The following is a 24950-nucleotide window of genomic DNA, read 5'->3' as shown; positions in this document are numbered from 1 at the left end:
AGCCTTGGGATGGTTCAAAGCACCGCACAGAAAGTAGCTTTACTCGGCTGCCACCAAAAATGACGTGTTATTCTTCCATCAATACTAAAAATAAATAACTAGATAATTGTGTGTCATAGAAGAGTGATTTGTATGGAGGGTCACCCCAGGCATCTTTGTATCATGAAGTTTTTACACTTATCTTTGTAATTTGGAGGAGTGAAGTTTCCCTCCCCCAGTTCATTCTTAGACCTACCTCATTTCTCACCAGAGATGGCACTGGAAACATCCAAATCCTTTATTCCGACCCACCAGGTACTATTTAACTGCAGGGGCACAGAAAGGGCAGAGGTGATAGTTTAAAAGACATTTCAAAGGCTGGATTATTTAATTTTAAAACCCTTGGTAGGTCGGCCAACAGTTCAATCAGCTGTTTCCGTGCCATTCTAGATCTTACACAAACATGTATTAATCAACCTTGCTCCTGATGAGAACTGCTCTAAAGCAGACTATAAGAAAAATTTTAAAATAAGAGACATCCATGTATCCCTAGGGGGAGGGATATATCATTTTCAGGGGTAGTCTAAATCCACATTTAGAAACACTACATTTTCTGTCCCTATAAGAGCACATTTATGCTAAAGTTAACAAAATGTGCATTCATTAGTGGCACATTTAACATCTCTGTCTGCAGTACTTGCCTTCAAGTTAATGCAGACTTATTTATCTCCAAGAGCAACAGGTATGTTGTTCTATTATGTTCTATTATGTTTATGAAAAGATTTCAGCGATTTTTCCAAAGCAAAAGAATTTGCTTCAAGGATGAATTAATGTTTCCACAGCTAACACATTTTAAAGGATGGCTTTCCAATTAAGAAAAAAACATGCAAATGGCCAACAGGCATATGAGAAAATGTTCAACATCACTTGTAATCAGGGAAATGCAAATCAAAACTACCATGAGATACCAAAAACTAGCAACAACAAATGTTGGCGAGGGTGTGGAGAAAAAGGAACTCTTCTGCACTGTTGGTCGGGGTGCAAACTGGTCCAACCACTATGGAGAGCTGTGTGGAGATTTCTGGACCTACTAAACATAGAGCTTCCATATGATCCAGCAATTCCACTCCTAGGTATTTACCCAAAGGACACAGAAACATCAATTCCAAAGAACACCTGCACCCCTATGTTTATAGCAGCACTGTTTACAATAGCTAAGCTTTGGAAACAGCCCAAATGCCCAAAAATAGATGACTGGATCAAGAAGATGTGGTACATATATACCATGGAATATTACTCAGCATTCAAAAAAGATAAACACATGCAATTTGCAGCAACATGGATGGCGCTGTAAGGGATCATGCTCAGCGAAATAAGCCAGAAAGAAAAAGAAAAATACCGGATGGTCTCACTCATAGCAGGAATCTAGAAAACTTAAATAAGGGACCAGGAAAATGAATAACTATAAGAAAGTGAAAATCAAAATCAACAAAAAACTATGAACCAGAGACACTTTTGGGGGGTGGGGGGGCGGGAGGGGAGGGATTGGGGTCAGAATGGGGGGAGGGTTGCAATTGTATGGGGAATATAAAAATAAAATTTATTATTAAAAAAAAAACAGATCTGATTTATTTAATACCTTGCTAGAAGGGTGAGAGAGGTCCCTGGCCAGACTGTCCAGGCAGGGAATGACCAGAAGAGTGCTAAAGGTTGAGTAAGAGTCGGAACCAGGACAGAAAGGTCAGGAGACCATGACACAGATGGAGCAGCATTCTCTCTGGTCACTCTTAAGAGACCAGAGAGAAGGAGGGTGCCTTCAGGAAGAGGTGACATTTTGGTTGTGATGTCATGGGGAAGGTGATATTTTCGTTGGGCTGTTTTGACATTCATACTTAATTCATGACTCTTAAAAAACCAAACATTAAACTTTGACTTTTGAAAATCACCAGGTCATTTTTCAAGCAGACACTCTCACTTTCTTCTATTCTCAAAGATGGACAGGGCAATAAGGAGGGACTGTTAGGTTGAAGACATAATGAATGGTTGTAGAGTATATCAAAGAATATGTTTGAGACGGTGTCAAATGGACATAAAACATCCTATTTCCTAAAACTTTTTCACAAAAGCGTCTCTGTACCTAATATCTGTAGATGTTTGACGTACATTTGATTAATAATGATTATAGAGAGGTTTTGAAGGATTTTAATGTGCTTTCTCAAATAAATGTCTCATTTCTAATCCTCCCAATACCAAAATAAAACATTCCACCTCATGAGATAATCTCACATGAAATATACAATTTCCATTTTATAGATGTAGAGACTGAAGCTTAAGGTAAATGATTCAAGATCATAGAGTAGAAATGAAAAAAAGAAATTAAAACCTGGCTTTGGAATCCATATCTATTGCTTTCATTTCATTTATACATTTATTTATTCATTCAGTAAACATCCATGCAATTATGTCCACAGTTTCTCCAATTAAAACCTCAGTCTAAACAATGATTTGTTGAAACACTGAGTCACACGAGGACAATTACTAGGATACAGGTCCTATTGTTGATTATAGAACCATATGATGAACTGAATTAAAGTTTCCAGTGTTTGCCACAAATAAAAAAATGGGGATTCTGGGTGATCGATTGTAGACAATGTCAAATTGTTCTAATTTAAGATATAAAGAACTGATAAGCTCTGGTGACTTCAATCACTGAAAAGTTATGATGCCTCCTCTCCTTTCATCTCATATATATTTCAAAAGAATTTTAAAATATGATTTATAAAATAAGCACAAAGTAGTTCATTAAATTCTACTTCCTCCCTCATGATTCATATGCTGTTTTTGGCGTTTTGTGGTACCCTGAGCACATATTTAAATTTGCACTTTGCTCTTTGCTTGATCAAATCTGAGATGCCAGATGTCCATTTGTACATTTTATTTGGCATTGTGCCCCACTGTGTATGCTTGCTGACTAATTTGGAAACTAGGGATCAGTTGAGAAGTTAACTTTCAGAGGACTGTTATAATTCTAGTGTAGAGAGGTCATGGTTCCCTGAGTTTCAGTGGGAATATAATATGCTATGGAAGTTTTCTTGTTCTTTCCCCAGGTAAGTGGGAAGCTTGCTATAGTATGTAACTCACTGTGTGCCATAGAAGTCTCGTTAAAAAATTGTAGTCTGTATATTTTGGTATAGGGAAATTTGACAGCTTTGAAGAGGTTCTTGTTGCCTCCAATTAGATGGAAATTAACATTTTTAAAATAATGTTCTTGCCAGTTTAAAACTTGAACTTTCATTATCTGTTTTAAAATCAGTGGTGGGAAGCATATAATTTTATAATTGTAACCTACCAATAATACTCTTTACTCTTTTTAAAGAAACATACTACAAGCAATTTGAAATATATAATTAATTAACAATTAACTAGAAAGGCTGCTAGATAACTAATACTCTGTTGTATAGATAAAGACAAATAAGTCTTGAGTTACAAATTAGATCTTGTGTTAAATTTCCTTCCTGATGATAAAGGGAAATCAGAACACAGAAATATGTTTAAATATCAGAATCCTAGATCATAGAGACTAGGAACACAGACATTTTCCTAACATTGGGGAGGGCCAAATTTGTGTTGAAATACTTTGAACTCTGTGGATATCCTCTTTGAAGATAGTGTCCTATAATGCACTTGGTTTTTTTATAAGCATCTTTTGACTTTCATTGTGAAAATTTCCAATGAAAGGGAAGTAGGAAGTAGGGATATGAATTTTTTGGCCTAGGTCAGTTTTTTCATTTATGAAACAGAATTGAGAAAGAAAAAGGAGAAAGACAGAGAGAGAGAGAGAGACAGAGACAAAGGGAGCTAGAGAGAGAGAGAGGAAGAGTGAGAGAGATCCATTTCCTAGTGGTTAAATCTTGAACTCTGGCATTGGACAGGTATGACTGGTGTCCTGGTTCTGCCATTTTCTAGGTGCATGACTTTAGGTAAGTGACTTCTATAAACTTCAGTTTCTTTACCTATAACACAAGGATTTAGAGTAACTTCTAGAGTTTCTCATTTTAAGAGTAAAGTGAGAAGTACGGTTGAATACATAGCATAGTACTAGTACCTAGGCATTGAATATATTCAATAAATTAAAGAGTTCTTTTAAAATCATTTAAAAAATTCATAGTACTAGTCATCCCAATCAGAATGACTTATCAAAGTGAGAGTTCACTGAGAGATGTACCTTCCTTTACAGAATCAGAGGTAATGGCCTCCCTCCTCAGATTCCCCCGCAGCACTTTATACCAATATAGCTAGAAATGTCCTAGCCTGGCTCTCCCATTAGATTATAAATTCTGGAGGGCAGGCACTATATATATTTGAATTGAATTTTCATCACATCTGCAGCTGCCAAACAACTGGTCAAATTATCTGCACATAAATAAAATTTCAGCCAAGATAAAATTCCAGTTAAAAGTTCATCCCTGCAAACTTGAGTTGTATAATAAAACAACCAGGAAGGGATCTTGACCTCACTTGTCTCCAACAAGAGGCCCAGCCATCCTAGGGTGATGGGAGTTCTGTATGGAGCTGTGTGGGCTTCAGTACAAGAACCTTGAAGGGGTGGGCAGAAGACATTGGCTTTACTGGTCTAGGAAGAAAGGGGTAGCTGGGACCCCTGATGTTGACTTGGTGTCTGGAGTCCAGTGTCTCCCTAGAACCTGCCATCAGACCCTGCTTTGCTCCAGTCACTGTCCACTCTTCGGAAAGGATATTTGTGATGGGACTATGAGTCCTGAAGTCTTGTTTCTGCTAATAATTCTACTCCCCATCTAAACATACATGCATACATGGACACGAGTAACCACATGCGCAACCCTCCTCATTCAACGTTAGTCCTGATCTGAACTGCAAATGGGTTATTAATACCAGTTTAATGGCATGAAACTCAGTGGAAATAAAATTTAAAAGCCTGTCATGTGGTGTGTTTATTGTAATGCATAGGTATATCCATTTAGAAGTGGGTGGTATTTTACATGTTTTTTTTGTATTACCTTAGGATAATGACTACTTCAAATCCTTTTTTTGATTTCTCTTCAGTGTTTTGGAGAGAAATTTTAGACAGAAGTTATTTAAAAATATGATCACAATTCTGCCAATTTGATTTAATTCACCACATCTTTTTTTAGCTTACATTACACACAAAGCACCAAACTAGGCAATTCTGGTGATACACAAATGAGTAACAACAGGGCTTGGTCCCTGGTCTCTAAGGAGGTCATAATTTAATATCATTACCATTGAAAAAATGTATTTTTTAAAAAAGATTTATTTATTTATGCACACAAGAACTGGGGTACAGGCCAGAGGTGTGTGTGGGGGGGCCGGTGAGAGGATTCAGCAGAGACAGAGTGGGGACAGAACAGGCGGATTGAGTGAAATACACTGCTAAGGGGAGCAGCGAGCGAGACAAGAGAGGTCTGCTGCACCAAGTGTGTAGCTCCTTGGCTGGGGATCGAACTCGTGCTGCAGTGGCTGCAGATGGCTTCATAGGTTGCGTTTTAACCCCATGTGCCACCAGGGAGGCCCTGAAAAAGTGTATATTGATATGCTATGTGAAGTATGAAGTTGATTAAGTAAACATAAAGCCTCCTCAAATCCTCTTTTGAAAAAAGAAAGCATGTGCTTGATAAGTGGTAGTTCTTAAGACTTACTCTTTTTCATAGAAATTTTAATTGAAATACATTGTTTTTTAACATAAGTTTCAGGGGAACAGCATTATAATTCAACATCAGTACACATTACATTGTGATCACCACCAAACATCTAGTTCCTTCCACCACTATATAATTGACCCACTTTGTCCCTTACCCCTCTTTTAGTCATCAGTCTAGCCTCTGTATCTAAGACTTTATCTATTTTGTTTTCCTTATTCATTTGCTTTGTTTCTTTAGATTTTACTTGAGTGAAATCATGTGGCATTTGACTTTTCTCCATCTGACTTATTTCACTTAGCATAATGCCTTCAAGGTCTATCTATATTGTCACAAATGGCAAGATTTCATCTTTTCTTATAACTGAGTAGTATTCCATTGGGTATATATACCATGTCTATCCATTCATCCATCTATGGGCACTTAGGTTGTTTTCATATCTTGGCTATTGTAAATAATGCTGCAATGAACATAGGTGTATGTGTTTTCAAATTAGTGGTTTTGTATTCTTCACATAAATATCCAGATGTGGAGTAGCTGGATCATATGGTATTTCTATTCTTATTATTTTGAGGAATCTCCATCCTGTTTTCCATAATGGCTGCACCAATTATATTCCCATCAACAGTGTATGAGGATTACCTTTTCTCCACATCCTCAACAACATTTGTTTTTTCTTGACTTTTTGATCATAGCCATTCTAACAGTGTAAAATGATATGTCATTGTGGTTTTGACTTGTATTTACCTAACAATAAGAAATGACGAGCATCTTTTCATGTGTCTGTTGGCCATCTGTATGTCTTCTTGGAGAATATCTATTCAGATCCTCTTTCCATTTTTAAATCCCATTCTTTCTATTTTTGTTGTTGAATTGTAAGGGTTCTTTATATATTTTGGATATTAACTACTTATCAAAGGTATGATTTGCAAATATCCCATATAATACATTCTCTTTTTGTTTGGATAAGGGCTTCTTTCACTGTACAGAAGTTTTCTAGTTTGATATAATCCCACTTGTTTGTTTTTGTTTCTGTCTCTCCTGCTTTGGGACATTTCTAAAGCTGATCACCACCAAGACTTACTCTTGGCAAGCAACACAAACAGCAATAAATATGAAATGCTTTCAGGCAAAAATTACAGTAAAGTCTAATTTATCCAGTATTACTAAGGAATAAAAATGTTTACGTGTTCTAATTTTCCTGATAATGGAAACTTATATTCCTTTTAAAGCACCAAGGAAAGTTTAAATATGAACCAGTTTGAAGTATTTTTTAAATAAATGATATATTTCCCCTTCCTTCCCAAATTATGTTTTCTGAACCAAATTTAATGTTTTCTTAATAATACTGTACTGCTTGTTATTATAAGTATCAAATAGTATGCTGTATTGTAAGTAGGGAGCTTTCAGTAACAATAGTGATATCTGCAGAGTTACTTTCCATACACTAATTAGATTACATTTTTGGTTCATCTGTTCATTATAGGTATTTTTTTAAACATTTTGTTCCCTTTAATGGCTTGTTCCTTTAATAACTGTCTGAGTCAGTTATTATTGCAGCAAAATAAGCTACCCCAAACTTAGCAGCATAAAAAATAATTTTATTTCTCCTCAAATTCTATGGATCAGGAATCTGGAAAAGATTTACGAGGATAGCTCTTTTCAGTTCTGTACTATCTCAGCCCTCAGTTAGCAAGACACAGATGACTGGAAAGGAGTTTAGTATCTGGAGTCTAGAAAAGCTGGCACTGGAGGATCTATAATAATTCCATGATGGCATCTCACTCACCTGGGCTGGAATAGCTAACATCCAGGTTCAGTTCAGATGATGGACCAGAGTACATAAATCTGGCTTCTTCTTGTGACTTGAGATTCTCATGGCATGGGGACTGCATTCTAAGAGGGAAAACCAAAGAGGGGCTTTTAGAGGATGAGTATTCCAAGAGAAACAGGTGGAAGCTTCATGACCTTTTCTTATAGGCTCAGAAATCATATAGAGACATTTTATTTGTAACGAGGAGCTGTAAGGTCAGCTCCAGCTTCAAGGGAATGAGATTTGGACTCCACTTCTTGACAGGGGATGTGGCAAATTTACACTGTAAGAGAGCTTTAGGGAAGGGAGAGAATGTTACCACAATCTCTGGAAAATATAATCTGTCAGTAACTAATTTCTTCTCACTGTTATCTTGACTTCCCCTATATGCTTCCCACACGCTAAAGGTACAGTTGGAAGATACTATCTTTCAGTTCGAAGATAGTAAAACAAACCAACTAGCTTTCAAAAGCTGAATGTAAAATTAGAATAAGGAGTCATATGGGTGAGATCTAAGTGATTTCCTGTCAATGGGAAGATTAAGTTTAATACATTGATCTGATAGTAACCACTTTGGCTGCCCTGAGGCCTTTTCTCATCATTATCCAGCTAGTACAGCTAGTATACTTATCTCACTGGATGTCATGGAGTGAATTGTGTTCCCCCATCACCCACCACATAGTGAAGTCCCACCTGTTTCCCTACTGCACCCCCATCCAATGACTATATTTGGAGACAGAGGCCTGGCCTCTAAAGAGGTAATTAAGGTTCAATGTGGGTATAAGCGTGGGATTGTAATCCAACAGGACCGGTGTCTTCTAAGAAAAGGAAACGACTCCAAGGGGCATAAACATGGAGGATGTGTGAGGAAAGAGTGAGAAACTCTGCAAGCCAAGGAGAAAGGCCACAAAAGAAATTAAGCCTGCTGACACCTTGATTTGGACTTCCAGTCTTCAGAACTGTGAGAAAATAGATTTTTGTTGTTTAAGTCACCCAATCTGTGATATTTTGTAGGATAGCTCTAGATGACTAAATACACTGAATAACTGATATCTCAGAGGATATTGTCTTAGTTTTACTGCTTCACAAATATTCCTCTTTGTTCTTTTTGCTCTACCATATATTCATGTTTCTATGCCATCGCCTATATGCTGTTCCTTCTATCTAGAATATTCTTTTCTCCTTGTCTAAATCTATTGAACTCATCCCTAAAGGCTCAGCTCAGATGTCATCTTCTCTGTGTTTTACTTAACCACCCACACCAGCAGAATTACTCACTTCTCCTTGTGCCATTCCTTGATCCTATCATTTTTAATTTTAATTAGCCTCTCTGAACCACTCTCATTTGCTATAGGTTAAGGTGTTTGACAGGAAGGACTGTATCCTGGTTCTTCCGATCTCTGATATGGTGCCCAGCAATTAGCAGATGTTCAATACGTGTTTAATTTAATATATTACCCTAGAAGCTTATAAAATTTAAGGCCTGGGAGACATCTTAATGATGATCTAACCCAAACTGTCATTTCATAAGTGAAGAAAATACAGTCTGAAAAGTTTGTTACAGACAGATATTCCAAAAGAAATCTCTACCACATTTTAAGTTAGTACAAAAAAAAAGTATCCTGAAAGGTAATAATTTTAGGGGGTGACTGAACAATTGAAAAGGCATGAGCTCACAGAGCTGAGAGAGGGAATGTTTTCCCAACGTTGAGAAGTTTGGAGACAGAGGTGGAAGACTGAGTAAAGTCAGTTCTGAACTGTTGTGTGTATATTAAAAGTGTGTTACTGCTACTATGATTTGCAAGTTCAATTCACAAATCTTCAAAGAAACTATGTTATGTATTATTTTTATTATCTACATCTCCCAAATATCTCTAACTCTTGATGCAAATGTTGTCAGAAATGCACAACAGAGCTTTACATAAATATAGATTCCTTTATTTTGAGTAAAGCATTGAGAATCTGTTCCGTTACATACTGGTAACTGCAGATAAGTTAAAACAATAAAAGCACATTTCCCCGCTTATCTCAGCATCCCCACCCAATCAACCCTTATTTAACCAACAGCAAAGACATTAAGCATCTGCCTTATGAGTCATTTTCCCTGACAAACTTCTAAAGGAAGGTGGAGCTACCATCTTTTGTCCCTCATTCATCTTTCCTCAGAAATACATTCCATTCAGTCCACAGGGGAAAATGTTAAGATTGTGAGACTGTGATTCCTCTCTTGTCTCCCAAAACATCGACAATTTGGATTCCAAAAAATAATATATGAAAGGACCCATTTGCCTCCTGCTTTTTTGAATGATGTTTGTGTTCAAAAAGACAAACAAAATAAACAACAGCAACAAAATAGCAGAAAAGTCAGAAAAGAAGCCCAAATCCCAGGTTTTCATTATGGAGATAATGATATCATTATCAAAAGATAAGTAACAGCACAAGGGGTTTGTTAGAATTTCATCAAAGAGTATAGCAATGGATTGGAAGTAAAGAGTTCAGCATGTGGCACTTGCTGAGTGAGTAATCCCCAAGTTGTGAAAGGTTAGCTGTGAACTTCAGCACGTTGTTCAGGAAGCGGCATCAATTTCCAAGTGCGTGAACCTCATATAATTATTTACCTTTATGACCCTTATTTGTCAAGTGGGATGTCTTTCTGTGGGATTGGAGGATTTGGGGAAATGATAACATGGAAGGGCACTGTGTGGGCACTTCCTTTTGACGAGTAGAAATCCTTGAGTTCTACCCCTGTTACTTTTTTTTCGTAATTCCCTAGTGACTTGGCGCAAGTCAGATCAGGCCTTTGGAGCTCATTTTTCCCCTATGAAGTGAGGAGTTGGAGGAAGAGTATCTGAGCAAAAGGAAACCCCAAAGGGGTCACCAGGGATCATTTGGACCTGGTTTTCTCTTTTCTTCCTTTGCTTGCTGGGGTTACTTCCATACCTATGTTGGAAATCCCTGTGAGAAAATGAGGATGAGTGACTTTTCCTGTACATGCCAAGACATTTTTCTTCTTGCATGGAAACCTCCTGACAATGTTGACCCCAAATTTAAGTAAGTAATGCATAGAGAGGAGAAGTTTCATTGTGCTTTCAAGGTCTGAGCTGGTGGCATAACGTCCCTATTGTTTAATCAGAGCTCAGATACCTTTAGCTATCAAATCCTGGAGCCCTTAGTCACCCACATGTTATAGGAGTCCTTTGGTTAGCATATAAAAAGGTGGACACTTGAAAATTAATGATCTGAGAGCACTTGACAGGAGCATTTTTAAAAAATCAATGAATGTGTTATGTTGAAAGCCGGAAGGTCAAACTGAAAATGAATGCGTTGAACAGACCTAGGACTTCCTTGGTCTCTGTGAAGGTTGACAGTTCCCAAAATCGCTTTATCTGTTTTATGTTAGAGTGACAGTGATAAATTTCCAGTTTCTCAAATAGCACTTCTCCTGAAGTACACAAGAATTAATGGATTGTTAATGAACACAGAAGCTATGGTGCATTAAGCATAAGCTGTCTTCAGTTATGGGAAGAAAATTCCATAAGAGTTGCAGTTTTTGAGAAAATAAAGGGAACATACCATAGAATGAAGAATAAGGGCATTGGAAATGCAAGAGTGTCCCTGTAAACAAGAGCACTAAAGTGAAAAAGGAAATGAAATGGCAGTGGGAAAGGACTGAGGGTGGTGGTGGGGAGGGGGGGGTGCGGGGAGGTGTGCTGGGGGGAGGGAACGGAAGATGATTCAGCCAGAGGGGGCTGGGGTGAATAGTGTGGGCTGGCCTGCCTGAGTGTGAAGTAGGCGGGCAGTTATGACTAGCATTGAATGGGAGATAATTAAGAGCAAGTTGGTACCAGTAACTGCCTGGGAAGGGAAGAGAAAATGTCCAGAAAAAGCCATTCTTTATTTCAAGGCTGAATTAAAACACCTACCCATTTGGGTCTTGAGAATTTCATTATGAAACGAAAAAATATTTGCTGTAAACAGAATGCAGATGATGGTGAAATGTTGCATGTTTTCCTCTACCATTTTGGTGAAAAACAGTTTCAAAATGCATAGTTTTGCTGGACAGTCTATCTTGGAAAGAACTTTTTAAAATATTGGTCATCCATAAAGGAAAAAAAGCATTACTATTAAAAGTCAGGCACAGCACCAGTTATTGGTTTTCAATTTGGGATCAGCTACACATATAAATTTCTGAATCATTTTCAAGAGAAAGAACTGCAAATGCACAGCTCCCATAGTCCTTTAAATAGCTTTCTGGATTGAAGAGCATTATAATTAAAGTGCACCAAGTGTCACTGCAGAGAAGCTTTAAATTATGGGTCTGAGTGGGGGTGAGAAATGTTATTTGATTGCTTGACAATCAAAACCAGAAGATGTTCTGATATGTACAACCCAGACTTATTGTAATTATATCAGATTGAGAAGAAGTGGGAGGAAAAGATGTAGCCTTGAATTCAATAATCACTTGTTTATCTCTTTCAAAAAAATATTTTAAAAGAAAAACTATTCATAAATGCTTGCGAATGCATATTTACAGAGTAGTTTTATTGAGAAAAGATGTATTAGCAAGTAATCAGTACTTTCAGTGTGTGTCCCAGAAATGGGTTGTGAAAAAATGGGCACAGGTATCCTCAGAGTACTCGCAAAAATTTAGAAACCAGCACATTCAACTCTCCAACAAGTATTTTATTTCAAATATAACGTCAAAAGTGATGCTCATAAGGGCCATGAAATCTACTTGTCCCACTGTTTTGAATGCCACTGTACTCAGTTCTTTGTCTCCTGAAACTTTCCCTTTTCTCAAGATGGGAAGAAATAGGTTAGAGATACTGCCTGGTACAACACAGACAATTCAGAGCATTTTTTGCCTCTCAAAGAGGCTCCAAAGATGACTCTCAGAATGAAACTGAGAATTTAACACCAAACCATTGCCTTTACAAAGTATTTTGATGTCCTATTAGGTAGCACGTACAGGAACAAATGTTGAACACTTAACTGGGTAACGTAGGCACCAGGAAATGTTACAGGACAACCCAACATTTGAAATGGGTTGGCCTGACTGTGGCTCCTCACCTGTGCGCTTCAAAGGGACTTATAATGAGACTCAAAAGTTAATAAAGGGTTTATTTACAAAGTGGGGAAATGAAGAAAGGAATAACTAAGGGAGAAAGAGAGAGAGAAATTGGCGAATGCGTCCTACCAGTTCCGCTGAGCTGGGACACCAATCACACACTGCGAGCCAGCAAAAAACCAAGGGACCCCCGACCCTAAGGCCCACATGTCTGGTTATATACCAAGCCTGACTACATATACCAAACTGAGGGTGTCCTCAGTTCCCAGCAACCCTCCATCGGTGGTGATGATATTATAGGATTTGTAGTCGTTGGTGTCTTGGATCTCGTTGGTCTGGGTGTTGGTGGAGTCCATAAAACTTGTGTTTGTGGCATTCATTCAGTACATATCCCCACCCACTGCCCTGCCCCAACAAAAACTGTCAGGGTGAAAAAGAAGATACAGCACATTTTTCACGATTCCTTCCCAATTGAAAAGTTAAGACCAGAAATTAGGCACATAATACATCTATTATATATGTAAACAAAATGGTGCCATGTTTGACAGTATTCTGGATCCATCCCTCCTTTCACATTTAACTAAAAATGGGTCTAATGTCCCTCTCATGTGATGTGGAAAATTCAGTATCCAACTTCAACACCCAGTTTTTTGGGGGATAGGGGTTTCCTTCTTCTGGGCATTTTGCATTCCAGATTCTCACTACCGGTTTTGGGTACCAAGTAACAAAATTATTTTTTCATAAATATGTAAGTGAAACATAGGATGTATTCAATAACAACTAAATAGTTTAAGAATTGAATTGAAAGAGTCTCTCTGAAGAGGGGCATGTCTAGACAAGTCTACACAACAGTATATGTATATGATCTCATGAAGTGAGCCTTAGAAGCCAGCCATAGACACTCCACCTCAGTAAGGGTAAGATATTTCTTTGGGTCAGAGATTTCTTAAGACAACTCATGGGTTTGGGTTGCAGTAAGCCCCTTCTCTCTGGAGGTGTTCAAGTATTCACCGGCTGTATGAACTTGAGATTTTTTTTCCCTGAAGCAAATCCTGAAATAAAGGTTCACATACAAGTATTTTTTTTATCCTCTGAAAAGGCTGGCAGGAAATGGGGGACATGCGACAAGGAAAGGGTGCTGCAAATACTGTATTTATCAAACCCACAGATAAGTATTTGTTGGTTTTTCACAGTGTTTGTTTTTTTACATTAAATTTGAATGGCCACAGGGACTGCCATACTCTTTCCAGTTTGCCTCTCACCCCATTACTATCTACTGGCCAACTGACACACACTTTCATTACTTGTCTGCCCTTGGAGGTTGCCACCCCTGGAGGAAATTCAAATCTAAATGGGCAGCTCTGGAAATCTTGAATGTCACTGCCAGCTGTGAAATTCTATGATGTTATGACTAGATGATCCCTAAAATCACTTTCAGCAATAAAATTCTACTATTTAATTATGTGCTGTCATTTTCCATCCTCTTTGCACGTTCCTTAAGAGCAATAGTAGAGGCTTATAACTACTCTTGACTGATTAAAAGGCAATTATGCATTTCTAAATGCTAATAAATCAAACAATATTCAACTATAAATTCACTACTGCTGTTATTGTTTTAACTGTACAAGTGTAGTTTAAGCCAACACATAGATAACAAAGAGAAATGACTTGGTATTCAGTAGGTTTGATTTAGGGTCTGTAATCATACTTCTGTGAATTTAAGACAAGTGTGAACTTTGATGCTCACCCACTCAGCTTTGGATCACAAAGAAAGATGATCTTAGCAGATGACATTAAAGCTTTTAAAAATTGGCCTTTGATTATGTAAAGAGCAAAAAGCCAGGCACATAAGGCTTCACGTTGTATGAATCCACTTATATGACATTCTGGGAAAGGCAAAACTATAGGGAAAGAAATTAAATCAATAGTTGCCAAGGGATATAGAGAGGCGTGGACTACAATGGTCTAGGACCAGGTTTTTTTTAGGGGGGGCGGGTGGTGGTGATAAAAATGACCTCTGCCCTCCTCAGTGTGTGGTTACACTACTGTACACATTTGTCAAATCTCATCAAATTGTATTTAAAGGGTGAATTTTATTGTATTACATATTAAAATGTAGTGAATCTCAAATTTTTTTTTAAAATGGAAAAAAGAAAACTAAAATCCTAAAACTTGGGCAAGCTCCTTACTTGTTTACAACAGAGACGCTTCCTCAACTCCCTGAGAAAACCAGGGAAGGCTGAATAGGGTGTCCTCTGAGATTAGAACCTGACCCCTAAGTTACATCTTTTTTCCTCAAATAACATGTGGTAAAATAAGATTTTGTTATTACTTTCAGCATCCTATAAAGGTATCTAAGTTTTTTTTTTTTTTTACCACAAGTATTCCTCTAGGCCCTATTTCAGAATGCACATTTTATTATTTTGACATATTTGTTCCTTTACTTATTTAAAGAAGATTTACAGGGGCCTTTTAATTTCCAAGTGAAATCCTAGACTGAATGAACCATAAATCAAGAGGAGGCTTGACTGAGCCTTAAAAGCCTCCAAGACTTCAAAAGTTGAAGGGGCTTATCTTCCCTGTCAAATTCATTTCTCTTTTCTTGAATTCCCTGAACAAGCACATTCCTGAAGGACACTGACCAAGATTCCTCCCGCGGGCAAGCTGCTCTCTGGATGTGATTAAATCTGGGGCTGCTGCCAATGGCACTAGCCCAGGACGCAGGCAGCACGACTGACTGGCAGGTGTCCCTTGCATTTCCCTGGGTGACAAGGGAGAGCACTCACTCTGCTCTATTGGGGCATGCGGGATGATGGTAACCCATGGCTCCCACTGTGTCCCTGTCTCCCTGAGTATCTGGCATATTCCTCTATCTCACTCTATGTGTTTGGTAGTTGTCAATTATTTGACTGACTGACTGACCTCTGCTCCTGTCAGGGCCAGCCCTCGCCTACTCTACCTCTCCTCAGTGACTCCTAGTCATCCCTCATAACCCTGCTCCACATCCTCAACCTCTGGATCCTGCCCTCCCCTCCAGCCAGCCCTGAAGTCTGCACTGGGTCACCCTTTGAGCTGATAGGACCTTTGGGCTATACCCACCAGGGTCTAGCCACTCTATATTTTAATAGCATCCATATTTCTCTGCCTTCTCTTCATTGCCATCCTACCCACCCTCACACCAGCTATGGGCTTATTGAGGGCAAAGTTGGGTTTTTTGGTTTGTTTTTTTTTTCTGGTGTGGTTTTTTTCTTTCTTATCTGGAACATTACAGATTCCTTGTAAATGTTTGCCAATGAATAAATAAGTATTTGCTCATGCTGCTTTTGGAATTCTGCTTTATCAGTTGGAAATGATTTCCACTGCAAGTAAAAGAAAGCTTGCTAACTTACATTGGCTTGCACAAATAGATTTTTTTTTTCTAGTGTAAAAAAAAAAAAGGTTGGAAAAAAGCAGCTGCTGATTTTGGCTTAAAGGGCAATAAGTCAGGGCCTGGGGCTCTGTAATTCATTTGAGCTTCCCTTCATGATTACAAGATAGTTTTTTTTTAAGTGCCCAGCCTTTGCAATCAGGTAGAAAGGAGTTATATTCATTTTTTATGGTTGCAGAACAAGTTGTCGCAAACAGCAGTTTGAAAAATGCAAATTTATTATGGCACAGCTTCTATGGGTCAGGAGCCTGGGCATTAGTTTACTAAGTTCCCTGAAGGTTCAGGTTTCTCTGTCAAGCTCACTGGCTATTGGTAGAATTCAGCTGTTAGGGCTGTGACCCTCAGCAACTAGAGGCTGCTCTGAGGCTGCTCATGACAGTGTTTGCTTTCTTTCTAGAGGCCAATAGGAAATCATCTTTCTTTTAAAAAGCTCACCTGATGGTGTGAGACCCAGGATGATCTCCCTTCTGGTTGACTCAAAGGTGACTATGTAGTTACCAAACATGGGAGCGATACCCTTGGCTCCACCCATATGCAAAAGAAGAGATTATATACGGTATGTGCACCAGGGGTTACCTAAGAATTCTGTCTGCCGCAGGAGTGATGTCAGCTGTGCCTGTCTTGACTATTTGGAAAGCAAATATTTCCCAGAATTTCCCTTAGAAGAGTCTGCTGAATTTCACTGGTCACTACTGTGTCACATGGCTAGCTCTAGCTGCAAGGCAGATAGCCCGCTTTTCCAATTCTTTAGAAAAGGCAAGGAAAGAAGAGGAGCTAGGAATGGGGGTTAGATTAGCCTATCAATGGACGATGCCATCCAGCGTAGAAAGCTTAATTATAGACTGTTAGCTCTGGAAGAGGACTAAGGTCATTTAGTATAACTTTTCTATTTTCTAGATAATGAAGCCGAGATCTGGAGAACTCATAATACTTTCTAGAAGTCACACAATTTTCCCTTTGGAGAACCAAACAAAATGTAGTAGCCCTAGCATATTCAACTTCTCCAGTAGATTGTTTTATCAAATCTCCGGAGGAAAAAAAGTATGATACAAATAAATTAATGATGGCATAATCTCTCTTGATCACTGATCTACTTTCCTATCACACAAAGCTGTTTTTTCACACCCTAATACTTTATGGAACAACCTGCATAGACAGAAGGGATGGCTGTTAGAGCATAGGAACAGAGGACAACTTTGCATCAGTTCAGAGAAGGAAGACACATTCCTGGCTCAGAAAATCAGGGAAAACATCAAGGAGGACCAAGGATTTGAGATAGTCCTTAATGTACAGGTAACATGTAGCATGGGGTGGTCAGAGGAGGGTATTTAGGAGAGAGAGAAACATAGAAACAGCAAAATATATGGTAAGCTCCAAAATGTGCAAGATTAGAAAAGTTTTACCAGGTTGATTTCAGAGAGATTATCTTAAGAGGCTGATTCATTAGTCTAGGAAAGAGGAAATCCTAACTTGAACTTGGGGAGTGGTAATGGGAATGGAAAGGATGATAGTAGTGACAAAAGGACAGTTGCATGTGCTGATTAGACAGGACTTTCCACCAAGCCTGTAGTATAGAAAGTGGATCTTATTCCCCAGTCCCATGATCAGTGGTAGCATGTACTAGGAACTTAATTCTTGCTTTGATTTTAATTTAAGAATGATTTGGGACAAAAGATAAAGGAAAGGATGATGTCAGGGACTGTTTGATACTGGGTTGGAGACTGGGAGGAGGTACAGAGTTAAAAAAGGTGTGGAATTCAACTTCACACATGTCGAGTTCCAGGGGTCTCTTGGAATCTAAGGGTGATCTCTAAATAGTTCATGTGGGAAGGAAAGCAGGGAGGGAGGGAAGGAGAGACAGAGGGAAAGAGAGCAGGAAGAAGGAAAAGAGGGAGGGAGTAAAGGAAAGGCTTTCCATATGTCTTATCCATCATTAACTGGATGTGAGGGACCTTCAGCCACCATGTGGCCTCCCTGAATCTCCTCATCTGGAAAGTCGAAACACTGACATCAGTGAGCATTAGGGCATGGTAAACTCTGTTTTTTTGCACCAGACTTTTTAGTTGGGACTATCTCCCCTCTGCTGTTCTTACCCAATCAATTGCTAGTAGAGGTGATAATTACAGTAACAGCTGACACTATTTATTGCATGCCTCAGAGGTCATATCCAATTAGCATGAATTCTAAAAAGCTATAGGGTAGAGATATTATTTGAATGTCTGTGTACACCATCCTCAAGGAACATGCAAATGATTTCTGTCATGTGGCTTTTACATATACAAAAAACTTAGTACATATTATCTGAAATCTGATAGGCAATTCAGTATGTTATTCATTTTTTTCTTTTATCTCCTGAGTTCAAGAAATTCTCATTTCATTTTTTTCCTGTTTTTTTTTTCCATTTCTGTATTTACTTTTTAAAATCTGCAATTCAAGCTATTTTTCATAGTCCCAAATGCTGATTAGTCAAGATATACAATTCGGTTTGGAGAATTGTGTTAAGAGTTTTGTTCCACTTCATCATTATTTGGGGAAGGAATATTTATCAGTTAAATAGGTTGGATTTTTAAAATTTTTTATTTTAGTAATTAAATGAAGAATGATCTGCATTTCTGTGGGAAGGGCTGGAGTTTGGGATGACTGCAAGATTCCTAGTTCAAGAGTGCCCTCTCCTGTCAGTGTAGTAAAGTATGAGTTCTTTCTTTTCTTTTCCTTTTTAATTAGTCAAGTAATTAATTGAGTAATTCATTAAAAAGATTAATACATTTATGAAAGAGGCATGATAGCCGGAATTGGGTTGCCTTTCATTTGGGAGGAAGAGAGGGTCTGGCAGTTTATACTAAACTTTCCCTTCATCTTTATTCCCTGCCACCCTGCATGATTACTGGAGGAATCCTCAACTCTCCTTTTGATCCTTTATACCTGGAAGCTTTATAAGCTGCCTCCAAAGCTGCCAAAGCTGCCTCCTTGCATCCCGCACACACTGTTAAGTTCCTTTCTGGTAGGAAGTGCTCTGATGTGTCAGTGTGTTTTTTCATTATCTTCAAGCTTGGGGTGAACATTCTCCTGGTGGTGGTGGTTTCAGATCAATCTTAACTCCACCACTTTTCTATTTTCTGCACAGGTTTCCCCAACACTGACTTTATTCCTGAAAGGTTTACATCAGGAGTGTTGGAAACGGTTTTCTAGGTTTTGTTTTATTTTTTTTAATTTGCTACTAATTTGAAATTTGTTTGCTGAAGATGGATTTTCTGTAGTTTTATTTGGACTTCTTGTTCTTAATGTGCTTTGGGGAGGAAGGATAGATATGTTCGGTGGTTCAGATTTATGCCGTTACCATTATCTTGGCTACCTAGAATTCCTTCACAATGTTTATGCTAAATACAATTTGCCAACACAGTACATTATCTCATCTTGCTCTTTTAGTCCTGTGTCAGTTAAGAATTAAATTGAGCTGCTGGTTAAGAATGCCCCCAAACCAGTGATTTCAACAAATTAAGGACTTTTCTTGCGTAACAAGAGGTAGGCGGAAGTGAGCTCTGGTTCAGCAGCACGGTGATGTCAGGATTGATATCTCTGTGACATCCTAACCTTTCCCTCAGAGTTGCCATGGTTATGAAAGGGCTGCTCCACCCCCAGCACTACAACTACAATTGAGCAAGGAAGAAGAGCAGAGTGCAAAGGGCATTTGTCAGCCTTCAGCTCCATTTTTAAAAATCTTTCCCAAAAACCCCATCCAAAAACTTTTGTTTATGCCTGACTCCAGGGCTGGGTTAATGACAGCCAACAACCTCTTGCTGCAGGGGAAAAGAGGAAATGTAATTTTCATTGATTTCTGTGGGCATTATTGCCCATAAAACAGCTGGAGTGCTATTAGCACAGAAAACTTGGACTGGGGGAGAATTATTGAGAAGACACCTTGTTATTCTCCTCTGAAGCTTCTGAATTCCAGAGTCAGAGAGTTGCTGGTCTCACAACCATTGACTCTGAGACAATTCCTGGACCGAGAAAACTGACCATTTTTGGGAGAATCCTATTATCAGGAGAGGTAAGAGAAAGACAGAGGGATTGACCAACTACAAAATAGGGCCAAACAAGGCAATGATAAACACTGCTCCTGGCTGACTGACCCTCGTCTCAGGAGGGAGGGAAACAAAAAGTCAGTGAGTGGTTCTTTAAAATAAAATAAAAAAAAAAAAACCACATTAAGGAATGCCTCAGTCTCTTACTATGCACACACACCCACATATACACACCCACACCCACACACACAGTCTGTAGCTTGCATGTAAAGATGTTTGATTTAAACCACCATCGGGATTCAACTATCAGCAGAGGTCCACACATCTACACACTCTGCCGTGTAATCATCTAGCCACACAGGATAACCAAAGGAAATGTGTGTTCTAGAGGTAAAAGGAAACAAACTGTTGGTGGGAAGGGATGTCTTGAGCAGACTCCACAAACAGGTTTTATGGACCCCACCCCCACCCCAGCCTGAAGAGAGCCAAAACACCAAGGACTACAAATCCCACAATGGCATCACCACTGAAGGTGTTACGGAGCAGCCCCGATATAAAACGGGTTGCCTGACTGTGGGTCCTCACCTGCGGGCTTAATAAGGACTTATTAATACTCTACTGCAGGTACACACAAAACGTTACTAAAAGGTTTATTTACAAGGGAAGGGGAAATGAGGAAATGTACCACTCAGGGAGAAAAGAGGGAAATAAAGTCTTAAATGCATCCTACCCTTTCCGCTGCCCTGGAATCCCAGTGGCACTCTTGAGAGCTGCCGTGGACCACCAGCCGTGAAGCCAAGAGGAGAGAGACCCCAAGGCCCATGTGTCTGGTGTTTATACCCAACCTGGCTGCTTAACTCCACCCTCAGGTCCCCGCCACCCTCCCTTTGGTAGTGATGGGATTTGTCTTTCCCAATGTCCTGATGGCTTTGGTCTGGAGTGGGGGTGGAGTCCACAAAGCCTGCATGGAATTAGCTCAGGACATCCTTTCCCCCTAACAAAGGGAGGGTTGCTGGGACCTGAGGGTGGAGTTAAGCAGCCAGGTTTAGTGTATGACCAGATATGTAGGCCTGGGGGGAAGCGGGGGTGTTGCGCCATTCAACGCGCTGTTGGGGTCCCAGCTCAGCGGAACTGGTAGGCTGCATTCACAAATTTATCTCTTTTTTTTTCTGAGTTATTCCTTTCTTCATCGCCCCCCCCTTTTTTTTTTAGGTAAATAAACCTTTTATTATTAACCTTTTTGTGTGTGCCTGAGGTTGAGTCTTATAAATTGTAAGTCCCTTTTAAGCATGCGGGTGAGGACCCACAGTCAGGCAACCCATTTCACATTGGGGTGCCCAGGAACAAAGCCTGCACACAGGGTGCCATCCTCTAGATAACCATGATATGTGATGTAACAATGACACATAAATGGGTTTACTGATTGGTTGGTGGTAGAATTGTTAGGGGGAAAGGATCAGAATCAGCATAGAGAGCCAAAAAATAAGTGCTGGAGATTAGGAGTTATGTGGAAGGGAGTGGGTGAGCGGGAAGATAGTGAGCGCTAAAAGAAAACATTGTATAGCTTCTTTGTCAAAGAGATCCAAAGTCAACTAAACTTGAGTTGCCAAGTTTTGCTCTTCTCTCTTTCCTGTTGTCAGAGAACTGATCTCTGATCTCCAGTTGTCAGAGAACTAGCTGTATGTATACCCAGTTACCTTTATAATTGCACTAGCTCCTCCCACTGGTCCCAACATTAAACTAGGGTATTTTTCAGCAGTGAGTCCTCCTCACACATTGTTGGGTTCATAGAGCCTTGCTCACCAGGGGCCATGATTGAGAGAAGTCCCATACTCACCATGGTCTTTGCACCAATGGTCCAGGCTGAGGTAGAGAGACTCTGGGAACTAAATAGGAGCGAAGGATCAGCATGGGGAGCTGGCACTCACTGGGGGAAGCCAATGAAACAGACAAGGTCTTGGAGAGGAGTCGTGATCTTTGGGATTGAACACAAGACTTCCCTCAGGACATGGCTTTTGTGTTGCTCCTGCAGTCCTTTGTGGTGGCTAAAGCTGTATCTTAGCAAGACAGTTGCTTATGGAAATACTTAACTAGAACCTCCGGGGAACTAGAAGGAGACTAAAGGGTCTTACCTCTTGCCTCTTTCCTGGGTTTCCTGGGGCTATTCTCCCATGGCACTTGATTTCCCCACCCTTCTTTCTTCCATTAAAATCCTGAATGAACTCGTGAGTTCGGAGGTGACCCACCTGGCTCCGCAGACCTCTCCCCTCAGCAGTGTTATTTCAGTGGATCTGCCTGTTCTGCTCCCCACTCTGGTGAATCCTCTCACCGCCCCCCCACACACCTCTGGCCTGTACCCCAGTTTTTGTATGCATAATAAATCTTTAAAAAATTCTTGAGTGATTATGAGAGTTAACATGGTATCCTTTTTTGTTAGAAAGAGAATTCTCAACTAGGTGCTAATCCATAAAATCAGAATAAGTTATATATAAGTATTGATATTTTCTTTTCGTCAACATGCTTTGGGAAAACAAAAAGCAGCCTAGGCTAATATAGAGGGTGACAATATAGCAAAAAGAGTGCCATCTTGCTGTGTTCTGTTGTTTTTTTTTTTCCTGAACTGCATAATAATTTCCTGAGGAAAATATACTGATTGAAGAAATGTTGGTCTTTCAATCAAAAACGAAGATTGGCTTTGGGATTTTTGACGTGGAGAATATCTATTTTTTTAAGCAGACTACTTTGAATTAATTTTGAAATAACTGCTATAATTTTAACAGATATTAATGATATTTGGGTTGTATGTTTGTGTGTCTACCTGACAGAGATGTATGATTTTGCTGACTGAAGTCTTCGGTTCATAAAATCACTCCTTAATACTGAAGGCAATTAAAAAGTTTTCATCTTTTAGCTGTTATAAATCCAAATTACAAGTTATTTGAACTATAAAGTCTGTTGACTGCTAGATGAAAAATTACTGTGTTCTTGCTTTCCACTACTGTGAATTCAATTGTGGTAGAAAAATTATTGTCTTTCAAAATACTAAGTTTTATATGTATGCATGCATGGATGACTCCAAAATGAATAGTGAACTTAAAAAGCTAAAACCTCTCTGACAGCACTTGACTTATTCTGGAAGAAATTAAATAAAAGAAATATCAGAAGTATGTGCCCCTTTTTAGGTATAATACAAACTTGAAACAAATATTCTTGACTTGAACTAAGAAAGGCTTCTGAGTATCTTTGCATGGGATTTGAATATAGCTCACATGCCTACACAAAATATCACAAGCCAGCTGCCTCTGCAGGTTTCCTACTCAGAGGAAAGAAAGCAGACCATTGTCAGCATGAGGGAGGTGAGGAATGAAGAGCAGCAGCTATGCATGGACTCTACAATTTGCTTAAACCCCATTCAGACACAGGCTTTCCCAAGAACTTGACTCCCCCATCCCACTCACACACACCCGCCTCCCCAACCCCAGAGGCTGGGACTTCTGCAGGTGCTCTGATAAGACAACTGTCTAGAAGATAAAGTACTTCATGTACATGAACTCCACACCATATCCATATTAGGATTAGAAGTGCTCTTAAGAAAATGTAGAACTGAAAATGCATTTTAATAGGCTTCTGATGTTTTGATTTAAACTCCCTGGATGATATTTATGTTTAAATTGATGTGAAAATTCCTTGTATAAAATGCATTTAGAGGCTAGTATTGTGTTATTTTTTAAATAGCTATGTATTCATGTTACTTTTAAAAAGTTATGTGAGAATGCAGAAGGGAAAATACAGTATGTGAAATTGTTTATTTTACATTAGTAAATACTAATATTGTATCATCGCTTGACATTCTTAATATTAAACTGGCTAATATTAAGATATTTGGACTATTTGTCACTATTGTGTTAACAAGATTATTGGTTGTCTGGAGCATAAAAATTACTTTTTTGCAAAAGATCTCCTTTAAAAAAGTTAAGGTATCTCAAAAAAGGAAAAGAACATTAAATACTGGTGATTTACATGAGAAACCAAACACCAAATTAAAAAGAATTTAAAAATTATACACAAATACAGGAAGTCAAATCACCCAAGTTGGAAGAAAATCATATATGTTGTAAAATAATTATTGATGAAATTAAATTGATATTGACAATTACATTAAATTAATAATTATATCAATTAAAAAAATCTGTCCCATTAGCAAAAAGAATTTCATTTGATAAATGAACTAAATACTGTCAAAAGTCAATAAATAACTAACAGGAAAATTCACTCAAAATGGATTAAAGACTTGAACACAATAACAGAAACACAAAGTACTTGAATGAAAAACATAGAGGCCCACTACAGGAACCTTACTACAAAGTTATACTTGGGAATACAACTCCAGCAAGAAGGGAATCAAGAGCAAAAATAAGCAAGTAGCACTAGCTAAACTTAAGGCTTTCATACCACAAAAGAAGCCATCACAAAAACAAAAAGGTAACCTACAGAATGGGAAAAAGCATTTGCATACTATATCTGTCAAGGGGTTAATCTCCAAAATATACACAGCATTTACACATACCAAGAACAAAAAACAAGTGACACAAATAAAAATGGTCAAAGAACCTCAATAAAACATCTCAGAGCAGGGCCTCCCTGGTGGTGCAAGGGGTTAAGCACAGCACTATTGTTATAGGACAGGGAGAGGGGCAGCCCAAACCCCGCAACCTGCCTATTGCCTATTTTAAATGGGTTCTGCCATCCGCCGCATCAACACAAAACATATGAGACTTTAATGGGAAGGAACTTTAATAAAACTAGGAAACAATACAGGTAAGGCAAAGAGTCTAGTTTCTAAATGAAGCACCCAAAGTTACCCGTCCCCTTGTGGGTAAAAGTCCATCCATGTGGGATCGGCCCAGAACAAGGCCCCAAAGCCTGCCACAAGTCTAAAGCATCT

General features: G+C 38.9%; 1 long non-coding RNA gene across 1 annotated transcript; it reads right to left on the bottom strand.

Annotated features, from left to right (window-relative positions):
- On the bottom strand, positions 1–20791 carry LOC119254809 (uncharacterized). The gene is made up of 3 exons (XR_005127365.2): positions 20736–20791; positions 7465–7571; positions 1–305 (listed from the first exon to the last, which is right to left on the bottom strand). It is a non-coding gene; the product is annotated as an uncharacterized LOC119254809 (long non-coding RNA).
- Positions 20792–24950: the final 4159 nt, after the last annotated feature.

The sequence above is a fragment of the Talpa occidentalis genome, unplaced genomic scaffold (assembly GCF_014898055.3).
Source record: "Talpa occidentalis isolate TD23 unplaced genomic scaffold, MPIMG_talOcc4v2.1 talOcc4.3, whole genome shotgun sequence".
Lineage (NCBI taxonomy): Eukaryota > Metazoa > Chordata > Mammalia > Eulipotyphla > Talpidae > Talpa > Talpa occidentalis.
This window is presented reverse-complemented; position numbering and strand designations above follow the sequence as displayed.